The sequence below is a fragment of the Schistocerca americana genome, chromosome 10 (assembly GCF_021461395.2).
Source record: "Schistocerca americana isolate TAMUIC-IGC-003095 chromosome 10, iqSchAmer2.1, whole genome shotgun sequence".
Taxonomy (NCBI): Eukaryota; Metazoa; Arthropoda; class Insecta; order Orthoptera; family Acrididae; genus Schistocerca; species Schistocerca americana.
In genome coordinates, this window is record NC_060128.1 from 148,116,497 (window position 1) to 148,134,009 (window position 17,513).

Here is a 17,513-nt window from a genome sequence, read left to right on the forward strand (position 1 = left end):
GGGATGGGGGAAAAGGAAAGAGAAGGGAAGAGAAGGGAGGGAGGGTGCCTAAAGGAAAGGACACCGGAAGTGGGGGGCGGGGCAGGGTCAAAATTGATAGGAGGGGTAGATGGAGGGGAGGAGGACATCATCAGGGAGGGGGAGTTGGCGGAAGCCACCTTGGGAGAGGGTAAGGAGGGTGGAGAGATGGAGACTGGGTGGGACATGGGAATACCGGCGCGGCAGCGGGTGGGGGTGAGAGAGGATCGGGGAGATGACCGGGTGAGGAGGATCGAGTTTATGGGAGGTGTACAGGATCCGTATCCTTTCAAGGAAAATGAGGAGGTGGGGGAAGGGGATGAGATCGTACAGGATCCGCGTAGGGGAGGGGACACAGATGCAATAGGCGAGGCGGAGAGCATGGCGTTCAAGGATTTGGAGGGATTTATAAAAGGAAGGGGGGGCAGAGATCCAAGCTGGATGGGCATAACAAAGGATAGGGCGGATGAGGGATTTATAGGTGTGGAGGATGGTGGAGGGTTCCAGACCCCACGTACGGCCGGAGAGGAGCTTGAGGAGACTGAGTCAGGAGTGTGCCTTGGCTTGGATTGTCTGGAGGTGGGGAGTCCAGGAGAGGCGACGGTCGAGGGTGACGCCAAGGTACTTAAGGGTGGGAGTGAGGGCGATAGGACGGCCATAGATGGTGATGTAGAAATCAAGGAGGCGGAAGGAAGGGGTGGTTTTGCCTACAATGATCGCCTGGGTTTTGGAGGGATTGACCTTGAGCAACCACTGGTTGCACAAAGCGGTGAACCGGTCAAGATGGGATTGGAGAAGATGTTGGGAGCGCTGCAGGGTGGGGGCAAGTGCAAAGAAGGCGGTGTCATCGGCAAACTGGAGAAGGTGGACGGGGGGTGACGGCGGTGGCATGTCCGCCGTGTACAAAAGGTACAGAAGGGGGGAGAGGACGGAGCCTTGGGGCACACCGGCGGATGGGAAAAAGGTGTAGGAATCTGTGTTATGGATGGTGACATAGGAAGGGCGGCGGGAGAGAAAGGAGACGATCAGACGGACGTAGTTAATGGGAAGGGCGAAGGTTTGGAGCTTGAAGAGGAGACCGGAATGCCATATGCGGTCATAGGCACGTTCGAGGTCCAGGGAGAGGAAGATTGCGGAGTGACGGGAATTAAGCTGTTCGGAAAGGAGATGAGTGAGGTGAAGGAGAAGGTCGTCGGAAGAGAAGGACAGCCGAAAGCCACACTGGGTAACGGGAAGGAGGCGGTGCTGGCGGAGATGCTGGTGGATGCGTCGGGTGAGGATAGATTCCAGGACCTTGCTGAAGACCGAGGTAAGGCTGATGAGATGGTAGGAGGAGATGGCGGATGGCGGTTTGCCAGGTTTAAGGAACATGAGGATACGGGAGGTTTTCCACAGGTCAGGGTAGTAACCGGTGGGCAGGACTATATTGTAGAGCCTGGCCAGGATGGAGAGGAAAGAGACAGGAGCTTCACAAAGGTGACGGTAGGTGACACGATCGTGACCAGGAGCGGTGTTGCGTTTTGTGCGGAGTGTAGCAATGAGATCCTGTGTAGTGATAGGGGCATTGAGTTCCGTGTGTGCAATGTTGTCCAAGTACTGGAAACCAGGAGCGAGGGGAGGGACAGAGGTGTCAGTTCAATTGCGGATATCTGGAAAGAGGGAGTAATCGAACCGGGGATCATCGGGGATGAAAAATACATCTGAGAGGTAGGAGGCAAAGTGATTGGCCTTGCTAAGGGTGAGTGGAAAGGGTGATCATCATGGAGAAGAGGATAGTAGGGGGAGGGTTTAGTTCCGGTAAGGCGACGGAAGGCTGACCAGAACTTGGACGAGTTGATAGGTATGGTAGCAGTTAAATGGGTGAATGTCTGTCGCCAGTACCGGCGTTTCTTAGCCGCGAGCAAATTACGAATGTGTCGCTGGAGTTGCCTGTGGCGTCGTAGTGTGTCCGGGTCACGCGTGTGGAGGAAGGCACGGTAGAGACGGCGGGATTCATGGAGGAGGAGGACGGCCTGTGGGGGTAAGGTAGGACGGTGGGGGTGGATGGTGACAGTAGGGACGTGGGCCTCCACAGCCTCAGGCAAGGTCTGCTGGAGAAAGGAGGCGGCATGGGTGACATCATCGGGGTGGTGGTAGGTGAAAGGGTGGCTATCGCCCCAGGCGGAGAGGGTATCCCGGTAGGCATTCCAGTTGGCACGGGAATAATTATGGACGAACTTAGGGGGAGGGTCATGACGGGGGTCGGGGCGGGGGCGACGACCATCTGAAACGATGAGGAGGACAGGGAGATGGTCGCTACCAATAGGCTCCAGGACATCCACCGTTATGCGCCCAAGGAGGTTGGGGGAGGAGAGGATAACATCGTGAGTGGAGTCGGATTCGGGACGGGTGTGCTGGGGGATGGGAATGAGGTCGCCTTGAAGGGAGGAGAGGAACCGATGCCACCGCCGTAACTGGGCAGCGAAACGATTATGGATGTTGAGGTCGGCGGCAATCACGTAGGAGGAGAAGGTATGGTCGACGTGGGAGAGGAAGTCAAAGGGCGGACATAGATGGTGGCGCAGGTAGGGGTAAGGCCGGGGAAGAAGAGACTAAGGATCAGGTGTTTGGTGGGGTCGGGAAGGAGCGGTTGGAGCCGAACGGGGATCTGGCGATGGTGCCCAATGGCAACTCCGCCACGCGCAATTGGGAGGGGATTATCGGAGCGGTGGAGGAGGTAGGGCGAAGTGTGAATGGTGTGGTGAGGTTGGAGGAAGGTTTCATTAAGGAGGAAGGCGTCCACGCGGTGGGTGGCAAGGGTGTGTAGGAAGAGGTTCTTGTTGGCGGGACGGGAGCGGATGTTGTTGAAAAGGATACGGTGCTGCTGTGCCATGACAGGGATTTATACGAGGGTGTCAAGACGGGAGAAGGTGAAATGGGCCTGGTTGTTGGAGTAGGTGGCGTACATTTTGAGGTGGAAAATGGAACGGGCACCGAGGGACATCTGTTGGAGGGTGTGTGGGCGCTGAGAAGGATGAACATTCTGCAGGACAATGGTGAGGAATCTGATGATGTCCTCAGCGGTAGGGGGTGGGCGAAGGGAGTTGCTGGGAGGGGTGGGGGCGTCCAGAGGGCGGACAGGGACGGTGAGTTCAGGAGTGGTCCGAGGGGGTCGGGCTTTACACTTTTGGGAGTAGATGGGATGGGGGAGATTGCAGGTATTGTAGGAGGGAGGGGATTGAAGGTTAGGGCACTGCCAGAGGAAGTGCACTTGCCTACAATGCGGGCAGGTGGGGGCCTCGCAGCTCTCGGCTGTTGGGTGTGCGTTATAGGTGGATTCTCTCTCTTTTTTTTTTTTTTTTTTCTTTATTGTAATTTGGACACCCCATACAAGGTGGGCTGGCAGCGGAACAGTGTACTCCGCTCTTCAGCCACAAGCAGTACAATAAAAAAGAAAGGGAGACAGACAAGTAACAGAATGGCGGTTTAAAAAACAGGAGATACAATAGTTAAAAAAACATGAAGCCGTTCACACTTGACGAAACAAACAAGAAAAACCGTCGGCACTGGGCACAAACACTGACGAGGGAGATGACACACGTGAACGAAGGAGCGTGGACGGCGAAAAACACTGAGGCACAGACACGACGGCACAGACACTAAACCGAGGGCGATGATCTCCGGCGCGCGAAAGTTCACGATGCGTGTGCGAGTCCGGGGACCTGCCAAGAGAGGAGGAGGAGGAGGAGGAGGAGGAGGGGGAGTGGGAAAGCGAGAGGGGAGAGCAGGGACGCCACGGGCAGGGGAAAGAGGGGGGAGAGAGGAAGGGGGAGGGGATGCCCGGAAGAAGAGGGGTGGAGGGAGGGGACGGGGGAAAAGGAAAGAGAAGGGAAGGGAAGAGAAAGGAGGGAGGGTGCCGAAGGGAAAGGACACCAGGAGGGAGGGGGGGCAGGGTCAAAGTTGATAGGAGGGGTAGATGGAGGGGACGAGGACATCATCAGGGAGAGGGAGCTGGCGGAAACCACCTTGGGAGATGGTAAGGAGGGTGGAGAGATGGAGACCGGGTGGGACATGGGAGTACAGGCGCGGCAGCGGGCGGGGGTGGGAGAGGATCGGGGAGACGAGCGGGTGAGGAGGATCGATTTTACGGGAGGTGTATAGGATTCGTATCCTTTCGAGGAAGAGGAGGAGGTGGGGGAAGGGGATAAGGTCATACAGGATCCGCGTGGGGGAAGGGAGACGGATGCGATAGGCAAGGCGGAGAGCATGGCGTTCAAGGATTTGGAGGGATTTATAAAAGGAAGGGGGGGCGGAGATCCAGGCTGGATGGGCGTAACAGAGGATAGGGCGGATGAGGGACTTATAGGTGTGGAGGATGGTGGAGGGGTCCAGACCCCACGTTCGGCCGGAAAGGAGCTTGAGGAGACGAAGTCGGGAACGTGCCTTGGCTTGGATTGTCTGGAGATGGGGAGTCCAGGAGAGGCGACGGTCGAGGGTGACGCCAAGGTACTTAAGGGTGGGGGTGAGAGCGATGGGACGACCATAAACAGTGAGATAGAAATCAAGGAGGCGGAAGGAGGGAGTGGTTTTGCCTACAATGATCGCCTGGGTTTTGGAAGGATTGACCTTGAGCAACCACTGGTTGCACCAAGCGGTGAACCGGTCAAGATGGGATTGGAGAAGGTGTTGGGAGCGTCGCAGGGTGGGGGCAAGGGCAAGGAAGGCGGTGTCATCGGCAAACTGGAGAAGGTGGACAGGGGGTGATGGCGGCGGCATGTCCGCCGTGTACAACAAGTACAGAAGGGGGGAGAGGACGGAGCCTTGGGGCACACCGGCGGAGGGGAAAAAGGTGTAGGAATCGGTGTTATGGATGGTGACATGGGAAGGACGGCGGGAGAGAAAGGAACCGATCAGACGAACGTAGTTAATGCGAAGGGCGAAGGTTTGGAGCTTGAAGAGGAGACCGGAATGCCATACGCGGTCATATGCGCGTTCGAGGTCAAGAGAGAGGAAGATGGCGGAGCGACGGGAATTGAGCTGTTCGGAAAGGAGATGAGTGAGGTGAAGGAGAAGATCGTCGGAAGAGAAGGACGGCCGAAAGCCACACTGGGTAACGGAAAGGAGGCGGTGCTGGCGGAGATGCTGGTGGATGCGGCGGGTGAGGATAGATTCCAGGACCTTGCTAAAGACCGAGGTAAGGCTGATGGGACGGTAGGAGGAGACGGCGGACGGCGGTTTGCCAGGTTTGAGGAACATGAGGATACGGGAGGTTTTCCACAGGTCGGGGTAGTAACCGGTGGACAGGAATACATTGTAGAGCCTGGCCAGGGTGGAGAGAAAAGAGACAGGAGCTTCACGAAGGTGACGGTAGGTGACACGATCGTGACCAGGAGCGGTGTTGCGTTTTGTGCGGAGTGTAGCAATGAGATCCTGTGTAGTGATAGGGGCATTGAGTTCCGTGTGTGCAATGTTGTCCAAGTACTGGAAACCAGGAGCGAGGGGAGGGACAGAGGTGTCAGTTCGATTGCGGATATCTGGAAAGAGGGAGTAATCGAACCGGGGATCATCGGGGATGAAAAATACATCTGAGAGGTAGGAGGCAAAGTGATTGGCCTTGGTAAGGGTGTCAGGGAAAGGGTGATCATCATGGAGAAGAGGATAGTAGGGGGAGGGTTTAGTTCCGGTAAGGCGACGGAAGGCTGACCAGAACTTGGACGAGTTGATAGGTAGGGTAGCAGTTAAATGGGTGAATGTCTGTCGCCAGTCCCGGCGTTTCTTAGCCGCGAGCAAATTACGAATGTGTCGCTGGAGTTGCCTGTGGCGTCGTAGTGTGTCCGGGTCACGCGTGCGGAGGAAGGCACGGTAGAGACGGCGGGATTCACGGAGGAGGAGGGCGGCCTGTGGGGGTAAGGTAGGACGGTGGGGGTGGATGGTGACAGTAGGGACGTGGCCCTCCACAGCCTCAGGCAAGGTCTGCTGGAGAAAGGAGGCGGCATGGGTGACATCATCGGGGTGGTGGTAGGTGAAAGGGTGGCTATCGACCCGGGCGGAGAGGGTATCCCGGTAGGCATTCCAGTTGGCACGGGAATAATCATGGACGAACTTAGGGGGAGGGTCATGACGGGGGTCGGGGCGGGGGCGACGACCGTCTGAAACGATGAGGAGGACAGGGAGATGGTCGCTACCAATAGGCTCCAGGACATCCACCGTTATGCGCCCAAGGAGGTTGGGGGAGGAGAGGATAACATCGTGAGTGGAGTCGGATTCGGGACGGGTGTGCTGGGGGATGGGAATGAGGTCGCCTTGAAGGGAGGAGAGGAACCGATGCCACCGCCGTAACTGGGCAGCGAAACGACTATGGATGTTGAGGTCGGCGGCAATCACGTAGGAGGAGAAGGTATGGTCGACGTGGGAGGGGAAGTCAAAGGGCGGACATAGATGGTGGCGCAGGTAGGGGTAAGGCCGGGGAAGAAGAGACTAAGGATCAGGTGTTTGGTGGGGTCGGGAAGGAGCGGTTGGAGCCGAACGGGGATCTGGCGATGGTGCCCAATGGCAACTCCGCCACGCGCAATTGGGAGGGGATTATCGGAGCGGTGGAGGAGGTAGGGCGAAGTGTGAATGGTGTGGTGGGGTTGGAGGAAGGTTTCATTAAGGAGGAAGGCGTCCACGCGGTGGGTGGCAAGGGTGTGTAGGAAGAGGTTCTTGTTGGCGGGACGGGAGCGGATGTTGTTGAAAAGGATACGGTGCTGCTGTGCCATGACAGGGATTTATACGAGGGTGTCAAGACGGGAGAAGGTGAAATGGGCCTGGTTGTTGGAGTAGGTGGCGTACATTTTGAGGTGGAAAATGGAACGGGCACCGAGGGACATCTGTTGGAGGGTGTGTGGGCGCTGAAAAGGATGAACATTCTGCAGGACAATGGTGAGGAATCTGATGATGTCCTCAGCGGTAGGGGGTGGGCGAAGGGAGTTGCCGGGAGGGGTGGGGGCGTCCAGAGGGCGGACAGGGACGGTGAGTTCAGGAGTGGTCCGAGGGGGTCGGGCTTTACACTTTTGGGAGTAGATGGGATGGGGGAGATTGCAGGTATTGTAGGAGGGAGGGGATTGAAGGTTAGGGCACTGCCAGAGGAAGTGCACTTGCCTACAATGAGGGCAGGTGGGGGCCTCGCAGCACTCGGCTGTTGGGTGTGCGTTATAGGTGGATTCTCTCTCTCAATACAGCTTCTTTTATAGACGATTGTCATGCGCAGTCACTGACGTTTTGCTGTCCAGCGCCATCTGTCGGACATTTTGTGAACTTTATTTTTTTTTTTTTGTTCTAATAAAGCCCCAAGTCATTCCAAGCAAGTGTGTCAATTTTTACCTATCTATCTACATTATTCTGTGGTTTATTTTTTGATCGCCCGGTAAAATACCGGTATCGGTCGTAGCCGACCGCTTTTTCCCATCCCTAGCTCGGGCAGTCGGCGTTCTCGGCCGAACTCGGCCACCGCCGTGCTCCGTCGGCAGCTGTCGCCGTACTTCGTCGGTTTCCGGCTGGGCTCGGCGCGCGAGCGTTGCCCGTGCCGCGCCGCGCGGCAGCTGTCTGGCCGCGGCCAGTGCGCCTGCGACCGCCGGGCGCGATGCACGCGGCGGCGCTGTGGGCGCGGCGCCTGGCGCCGACCGCCGGCGAGACGCTGCGCGCCTGGCTGCTGTCCGCGCTCGTCGTGCACGGCGCCGTCGCCGGCAACCCGGACGCCAAGCGCCTATACGACGACCTGCTCAGCTCCTACAACAAGCTCGTGCGGCCAGTCGTCAACACGTCCGACGTGCTGCGCGTCTGCATCAAGCTCAAGCTGTCGCAGCTCATCGACGTGGTGAGTCCTCCTCCTCCTCCTCCATCCGCTACCCTCTCCCGTATCTCGGCCCTTCGCACCTTTTCGCGGCTGGGATTCACAGTCGCAGAGAAAATTTAGGACATCACGATCGCCTTCCACTGTAAATCTTTTCACCGTACTATAAAATCCACTACATCGGTACGGGCATTGCAACGCACAAGTTGTGCAAATGTGCTATTTATTTAATTCAAAATACGATATGTTTCTGGTACACATGAAGATGACCCCTACATCAGGTTCTTAAAATTATTGTGCAGTCAGTCATAGTAAAAATTTAGCAGCCAACGAACGTACATTGTCAGAAATATGACTCTCTTATATGTATTGTGCAAGGTATTTTCTTCTTCTGCTTCCGCTCTTTAAGGCTTACGCACTTGTGCCCGTTCCGCCACCTAAATCTGGGTCTCCCTATATCTGTTCTGCCGGCCAGACGTCGGGTACTATGTATTATTTTTTTCAGTCTTTTCAGCAATATCATAAATACCTAGTTCATTTCAAATATTTTCATTTCTTATACGATCTTCTCAGTAACACATCCCACTTTCCTAAGAAATCTCATTTCTGCTGCTTCCAGTTTGTTTTATCACGTTTTTTTTATTCATATCTCATTTCCATATAGCAATATAAGTGAAGCGATGGTCTTATAAAATTGTAGTTTTTCTTCCTTCCGTATTTTATTGTTGACTATTTTGATTATCATTCTGCATATTCACTGATATGTTAATTTTATTTTATATGTCCTTGCCATGTAGTAGCTTACGTCGCATCCTAAAAATTTTAAGTGGGAACCTGCTCATGTGGTGCATTATTTATTATCATCCTTGAGCGTATGGGGTATTTCTTATGAGGAGAAAAGATTTTAGTTTCAACATATAGCATTAGTAATTCCTGGTCATGCTTACCAGTCTGTCGCAACACTGTTTTTTGATCGTCAGTCAGTCAGCTAGTAAACATAATAACGTGAGTGTTAAGAGATACCAGTAATTATTTACGTTATACCACACCATGCCATACCGTGGACGGAAAAAGGTTCATACAAGAGAAGCAAATAACTTTTTGAAACGTGGTGCTACATAATGATGCTAAAGATTAGATGGGTAGATCGAGTAACTAACAATGGTGTGCTGAATCGAATCCGGGAAGAAAAGAAATTTCTGAGAAGAAGAGATAAGAGAGAGCCAGAGGCGTGGAGGAATACTCAGTTTCCTAATGGAGGGAGGCGTAGGAGGATAAAGATCGCAGAGGGACACAATGGGATGAACACAGTAAGCAGATTCCAGTGGATATCGGTTTCAGTACTCACATGAATTCAAGAAATTTTGGACATGACAGAGTAGCATGGAGTGCTGCATCAAACCCCTCTTGGGACTGAACACCACAACTACACCAACATACCATTATACATTTGACAGCGCTTGCTTCGTGATTTCTTATTTTTTTACTATGCCTAGTGATGTAAACTTGGTAATGGGATCATGTCTTCCCGAAGCTTGCTGCTTTGAATTAAATAAATCACACGTTCGGACGTATGCTGCGTCAGATCCTTGGTACAGGTATGTTGTGCAGTGTCTTCGCAACAGAAAAAAAAGCACTACAGTGATTGCAGAGGTGTGGCTGTTATCAACCGGAGTACTGAGAAAATTATGCTTCAGCACATGTTAAAATTTTAAAAGTAGGTAACCTATATGTACTTCACCATCATGTCCATGGCGTAATTATTTAACTGGAAGACTGCGTCGATATAAAGTAAGAACGAGATTATGTACTTCATTAAAATGACGTAAATTACGCTCACCATTATCGTTGTCATCTTTTCTGCATGTAACTCTTGAGCAGCTACGCACGTTCAGAGTATCAATGGCATTTAAGGCTGTTAGCGCTGAGGATATGATAAAATGTTATACTCTTCTTTGATAAGGAAACCTGTCCGTTATGTTCATGAAGTTGATGCTCGCCGCTTTGATCACAGACTAACGTTGCTACATCATATAGCGACTTTGAATCTCACCTCTGGCGTGGACGCCGGCATTGAATTTTCTGTTTCTTTATGCGCCCTGTACAGATAAAGAAACAAATAATAAAACGCACACATCCATGTTCTGGATGCATGGTAATGCATACTCTAAATACACTGCAGCCCAGACTACGGAAAACACTTTTCACACTGCGGTGGAGTGCGCCCTGCTATAACACTCCCACAGTGTTTACCTCTGGAACAGCTAGTACGTAAGAATTTGTTTATTATATATTTCAGGTTCAGGTCACACAAATCGCGTCGTTGCCGACTTCTATTCATTACCAAGTCATGGTTCTGTGATCTGAATACATTACATCGTAGTTCGTCAACTGAAATTGTCAAATCAACGCGTGGAGAGCAATGTTCTATCGGTATACTGTGAGTTCTAATGACTACATTCGTATGCCACTACGACAGTAGTATTTCTTAAACAATTACATATTTAAATAACAGACGTACAACTTGCGACTTAGTTTTTGAAAGTGGCACATCACCGAGATCAGCTGATCGTGTGAATCTAAAGACTGTAATCGTAATAGAGCAGAAATGGAAAATGGTGTTTTCTGTTAATAAATTTGCGGCTGACACACCTAGTATGAAAAAACTTTTATCGTTTACAATTTTTTTTCACAAGATGATCACTGTGTGATTGTCACTGTGGAAGAGTTACGTACACCGCCCCCTACTGCGTATCCATGCATATTTTATACTTACGAAATTAGTGTTTATAATGTGCATCAAAATACTCGTTGTAGCTTTTCCAGTTATTTAAATAGCTGAATTTACTTTAGAGTTTTATTTATAACTAAAAGTGCGATACACGAAGTGCGAACGTAGGCCATGAGCTACGCTACATATCGGTCGGTCACCACAACATTGATTTAGTATTAACATTCATTGGCTCCGTCCAGTTAAACAAAATTTCACTTCGCAAATTCACTTAGATGTCTGAGTACGCTATAGATCAGTGTCAGAAGAACCAATATTTTTAAGGAAGTTGTGGAGAGAGGAGGGGGCGGCGGTGACAGCACTATCACACTATAATCTAGTCAGCGCCCTTTGACTCAGAAACTTCTGCAGTACATCCGCTGGGAGTGCTAGTCCAGCGAGATATGCAAGAATACTCCTGTAGTTTCTAGAAAGTTAGTGTCGGAATATCGGAATTGAAGCTTTATAGACGGGTCGTAAGTTTCAACTGCATGGTTCAGCCGGGAAGGCGACGGCTCGCAAGCAGGAATAGTTCTGGTTCGAATCCCATTCCTCCACAAAGTTTGGATCTGTCACGAAGATCCACAGCCCAGACTATTAAATATGTTGGACCTGAATATCACGTGTTGAACCGAACTAACTTTGATTGATTCCTGTACGGCACTTTGTCTAGAAACTGGAGAAAACGAAAACAGGTACTTCATTGCAGGGGGGAAAATGCTCTCAAAACACAGCGTCTTGCGTCTGCAAAGTTGTATGCCATGAAAATGAAATGAGCGTATGGCATTGTTGGCCGGGAGTCTCCATGCGTGTTGTGCTGATTCGGAAATGTCGATAACATAAATTTCTCGACGTGAAGTACAACGAGTAAGGAAGCAAACAGATTTTGTGGGTTGTGCACAGTTATAGGAAGAATGGAATTTTTTTATTACACTTCATTCTTTAAGAAAACTCATTTTTAACTATATATGGCGGTAGTATCTGTTCCCGAAAGAACAGTTACCGTGGATGACCATGCAGCTTTGCTAGAAATGAAATAATTAAATGGACACCCTAGCTGCAAGCAGGCGTTGATATACTTCATTGGGGACATGTTGAAAATGTGTGCCCCGACCGGGACTCGAACCCGGGATCTCCTGCTGACATGGCAGACGCTCTATCCATCTGAGCCACCGAGGGCGCAGAGGATAGCGCGACTGCAGGGACTATCTCGCACATGCCTCCCGCGAGACCCACATTCTCACCTTGTATGTCCACACACTACATTCGTAGTGTCCCACCCCAACACACTCATTACTCGTGGAAGACACTCTTACCAAGTTCCGTAAGAGTTCGGGTAATATGTGCGCATCCGCACAGGAGGAGGTCACAGGCGATATTGCCAGAACTAGATTCTGATATGGATATTGTGTCTGTTCTTTCGGACTCAAATGGATAGAGCGTCTGCCATGCAAGCAGGAGTGCCCGGGTTCGAGTCCCGCTCGGGGCACACATTTTCACCTGTCCCCGTTGATTTATATCAACGCCCGTCAGCAGCTGAAGGTATTAATATAATTCTAATTTCGTTCTAGACGGCTGCAGGTCATCAATGGCGTCTGCTCTTTCGGACATGGCTCAAATGGCTCTGAGCACTATGGGACTTAACATCTGAGGCCATCAGTCCCCTAGAACTTAGAACTACTTAAACCTAACTAACCTAAGGACATCACACACATCCATGCCCGAGGCAGGATTCGAACCTGCGACCGTAGCGGTAGCGATGTTCCAGACTGAAGCGCGTAGAACCGCTCGGCCACCTTTGGTTTATTGGGAGAATTTTAGGAAACAGTGGTCCACCTATAAAAGGGACATCGTATAGGACGCTGGTGCGACCTGTTCTTGAGTACTGCCCGAGTGTTTGGGATCCGTACCAGATCGGATTGAAGGAAGAAATCGAAGCAATTCACAAGCGGGCTGCTAGATTTCTTACCGGTAGGTTGGAACAACACGTAAGTGTTACGGAGATGTTTCGGGAATGCAAATCCCTGGAAGGAAGGAGACGTTATTTTCGAGAAACATAATTACAAAAATGTAGAGAATCGGCGTTTGAAAGAGACTGCCGAAAGATTCCACTCACGCCAACAACATTGCGCGTAAGGACCACGAATATAAGATACGACAAATTACGGTTCATACCGAGGCATACAGACAGACGCTTCTCCCTCGCCCTCTTTACGAGTGGAACAGGAAAGAAAATGAGTAGTAGTGGTACAGGGTACACTCCGCCACGCACCGTTCGGTGGTTTTCGGAGTATCGATGTTGATGTTTACTATATAGTCCTCCAGTCTTAAAATTAAAGGTAATTACTCCTTCCGGAATCACTTGTCTCTTTAGGCTAAATTGAACTTTATGCTTTTCTACAAATATAAGGAATTCCGATATTCTGTCTAAATTCAATCATTTGGTTATACATAGATACTGCGTGCCTACGGAGTGTCGCCTCAGTTGTTCGTCTGGATTCATGATTTCCTGTCAGAAAGGTCACAGTTCGTAGTAATAGACGGAAAGTCATCGCGTAAAACGGAAGTAATATCCGGCGTACCCCAAGCAAGTGTTATACGCCCATTGTTCCTCATCTATATTAGCGACCTAGGAGACAATCTGAGTAGTCGTCTTAGATTGTTTGCAGATGATGCTATCATTTACCGTACTGTAAAGTCATCAGATGATCAAAACGACTTGCAAAACGATTTCGATAAGATATCTGAGTGGTGCGGAAAGTGGAATTGACCCTGAATAAGGAAAAGTGTGAAGTTATTCAGACGAGTACTAAAAGAAATCAGCTAAATTTCAATTACGCGATAAGTCACACAAATCTGAAGGCTGCTAATTCAGCTAAATTCTTAGGGATTACTATTACAAATAACCTAAATTGGAACGATCACATAGATAATATTGTGGGTAGAGCAAACCAAAGACTGCGATTCATTGGCAGAACACTTAGAAGGAGCAACAGGTCTACTAAAGAGACTGCTTACACCATGCTTGTCCGCCCTATTCTGGAGTACTGCTGTGTGGTGTGGGATCCGTATCAGGTGGGATTGACGGATGACATCGAAAAAGTACAAAGAAGAGTAGCTCGTTTTGTATTATCGCGAAGTAGGAGAGATAGTGCCACAGACATGACACTTGAATTGGAGTGGCAATCATTGAAACAAAGACGCTTTTCGTTGCGACGGGACCTTCTCATGAAATTTCAATCACCATTTTTCTCCTCCGATTGCGAAAACATCCTGTTGGCACCCACCTACACAGGGAGAAATGATCATCACAATAAGAAAAAGAGAAATCAGGGCTCGCACAGAAAAATTTAAGCACTCGTTTTTCACGCGTCCCGTTCGAGAGTGGAATGGTAGAGAGACAGCTTGAAGGTGGTTCATTGAACCCTCTACCAGTCAGTTTATTGTGAATAGCAGAGCAATCACGTAGATGTAGAAACCGAAGCTCTTCTTGCTAAAGAAATAAAAATATTATCTTTCATGGTGGTCTCTATGCTACTTTTATTGCGTAAATTTCACTTAAATTACAAGTAACATAATGTGTAAAGGCCATAGTCTGAAATGCAAAGTAAAAAAGAAGTGACATTCTATGCACTGGTCTTAAAATATCAGATGCGGGGTAACCATGCTCTTGCGTCTTTTGTGAGATCATTTCGATACTTTCGTTTTTCTCCATTGAAGCACAAAGCCTGAGAGAGGTAACAAAGTGATAAGGCAGTGTGCTATTCGGAGCGGCAGTGATTCAAATTGTTCAAATGGCTCTGAGCACTATGGGACTTAACATCTGAGGTCATCAGTCTCATAGAACTTAGAGCTACTTAAACCTAACTGACCTAAGGACATCACACATATCCATGCCCCAGGCAGGATTCGAACCTCCGGCCGTAGCACTCGCGCGGTTCCGGACTGAAGTGCATAGAACCGCTCTACCACAGCGGCTGGCGAGTGGCAGTGGTTCATATCCATATGCAGGCAACCAGATTTAGGTTTTCCTGATTGACTAAATCGTTTAAGAAAATGCTGGGATGGCTCCTGTAAAGGGTATCTGAACCACAACTGCACAGACCTTACTCGAGGATATGAAAGATTATGTTTTAACGTTCTGCCAACGCACTTAAGAGTACTGACTTAGATTGACAAGAAAGAGGAAAGGAAACGGCCGTAGCATTCTCAGGGGACCATCCCGGTATTCGACTAAACCATTTCACAGAATACAAAGGAAATTTCAGTCTACATGGCCAGAAATGGTTTTGACACAAAATAGTTGTCCAGTGGATTAATCGATCCTATTGATCCCTTATATTAAGAACAGATTTGGTTTGAGGGAACTGTAGGGACACGGGAGTCAACGCTTACCCGACGACTTATCGTAGAAGATAGATTGAAAACCTAGACTAAAATATGTAACACAAATAAAACAGCAGAGGAATTGGTAGCTCTGAGAGATGAAATGGTGATCGCTGTATATGAGCAACTACTTGAAACGACATATTTCTTTAAACAGCTTGTGAAAGACGGGGGAGAATACAGGCGTCTAAAAAATAAGACTGACAGAAGACGGAAAATGGTAAAGCAAGATACTATAGAAGCATTCCTGCCTCTGGGAAAGATAGATGTTGCATAGGGAAAAATTAAAGATGCCTTTGGAGAAACCAAAGCAGTTGTACGAATGTGAAGAGCTCAAATGGTAAGACAGTGTTAAGCAAAGAAGGGAAAGATGAAAGGTGGCACGGATGTACAGGAGGGTTGTACAAGGAAAACGAACTAAATGGGCAGTATTAGAGAAAGTGAAGTGGATGAAGATAGACGGAGCGAAATTGTGAGAATTCGACACAGTAGTGAAACACCCAGGTGGAAACAAAGCCGCTGGATTAGACGATATTTACACAGATTATTGACACCTTCAGGAAAGCCAGCCATGACAGTACGATTCTACATCTACATACATACTCCGCAATCCACCATACGGTGCGTGGCGGAGGGTACCTCGTAACACAACTAGCACCTTCTCTCCCTGTTCCACCCCCAAACAGAACGAGGGAAAATGACTGCCTATATGCCTCTGTACGAGCCCTAATCTCTCTTATCTTTGTGTTCTTTCCGCGAAATGTATGTTGGCCGCAGTAAAATTGTACTGCAGTCAGCCTCAAATGCTGGTTCTCTAAATTTGCTCAGTAGTGGTTCACGAAAAGAACCCCTCCTTTCCTCTAGAGACTCCCACCTGAGTTCCTGAAGCATTTCCGTAACACTCGCGTGATGATCAAACCTACCAGTAACAAATCTAGCAGCCCGCCTCTGAATAGCTTTTATGTCCTCCCTCAATCCGACCTGATAGGGGTCCCAAACGCTCGAGCAGTACTCAAGAATAGGTCGTATTCTAGTTGGTGTGCAAGATAACTGAGACAGGTGGGATACCCGAAGGCATAAATAACAGTGCAATAATTCCATTTCAAAAGAAATTTGTGCTGATAGTTCTGAATATTGTGCGTACTATCAGTTAAATGAGTCACAGTTGTGAAATGCCGACGACAATTATGTGCAGATGAACGATAAACCTGATAGAGATCGACCTCGTGGGAGATCAGACCTGGTTTCGGAGAAATTTAGGAACATGTGTTAGAAAATAGATTAAAGGAAGGTGAACGTACGTTTGTATCTGTAGATTCGGAGAAAGCTCTTGACAAAGATGACTAGATTACACTCACAGAAATTCTGACAGTAGCACGGATAAAATATATGCAATGGAAGATTATGTGCAAATTCTACAGTAACCAGACTGCAGTTGTAAGAATCGACGTTCATGAAAGGAACGCAGTTCTAGAGAAATGGGATGGGACTACATTGTAGCCTATTACTGATGTTATTCAGTGCAAACACTCGGCAAGCTGTAGATGAAACCAAGCAAATAATATACAGGGCATGTCCTAAAAGCTTTATAGTCAGTTTTAGAGAGTTCCTTTCACATTTATACATCGCAGTCATAGCTTCACCTAGCCGACTCTGGAATGCGCCATCAGCAATCTCGTTAAGCCGGCACGCCATCGAGGCCTCTTTTACGCTCTCCAGTGATCCATCACGGCGTCCCCAGAAACAGAAAAAAAAGTCCAATTGTGCCAAATTAGGGGTATACAATGGTTGTGGCAACGTGGCCACACCGTTCCTAATGAGAAGCCTTTGCATAATGACGGTGGTGCAGCATGGTGCATAGTCATGATAAAAAACTTCCAGTTCTTAGCGACGTCTTCTGAGACTTTTTGCTTCATTTTGCAATCAGGTGAGGACTTGAGTGTAAAACTCTTTGTTTGTTCTTGAACCACAAATTGTGAATAGCACCTTTCGAGTAAAAAAAAAAATTGAGCATTGACTTAAATTTGGATTCCCTCTGGTCCATATTCTTTGGGTGCGGTGAATTTTGCGTGTGCCACTTGTCGCTTTGTCGTTTTGATTTGGGGTAGTACTCGAAGCTTCGTGACTCGTCGCCAGTCACTGTTCCCTCCAAAAAGTTTGTGTCAATTTCGCGCCGTTCCAACAACTCTCGACACCTCAGACTTCTGGGGCTAACTTTGCGCTCACTTTCCTCGCCCTTAATTCGTCTTTCAAAAATGGTTTGAATGCCTCTGAGCACTATGGGACTTAACACCTGAGGTCATCAGTCCCGTAGAACTTAGAACTACTTAAACCTAACTAACCTAAGGACATCATACACATCCAGGCCCGAGGCAGGATTCGAACCTGCGACCGTAGCAGCAGCGCGGTTCAGGACTGAAGCGCCTAGAACCGCTCGGGCACAACGGCCGACAATTCGTCTTTCAAAACGCAGTAAACATTCCATACCTGCATATTGCAATTGCGGTGACGGATGCTCGGGCTTCATTG

General features: G+C 49.2%; 1 protein-coding gene and 1 non-coding gene across 2 annotated transcripts in view; one reads left to right on the forward strand and one right to left on the reverse strand.

Moving 5' to 3' along the window:
* The first annotated feature begins 7,823 nt into the window (after positions 1–7,823).
* The window catches only part of LOC124552712 (acetylcholine receptor subunit alpha-like), a 699,835-nt gene continuing 690,145 nt past the window's right edge, over positions 7,824–17,513 (forward strand). The window contains exon 1 of the mRNA XM_047127053.1: positions 7,824–7,852. The gene's annotated coding sequence lies outside the window, so the exon portion shown is untranslated. The remainder of the gene's footprint in view (positions 7,853–17,513) is intronic.
* On the reverse strand, positions 11,704–11,778 carry Trnat-ugu. Its single transcript has one exon. It is a non-coding gene; the product is annotated as a tRNA-Thr (tRNA).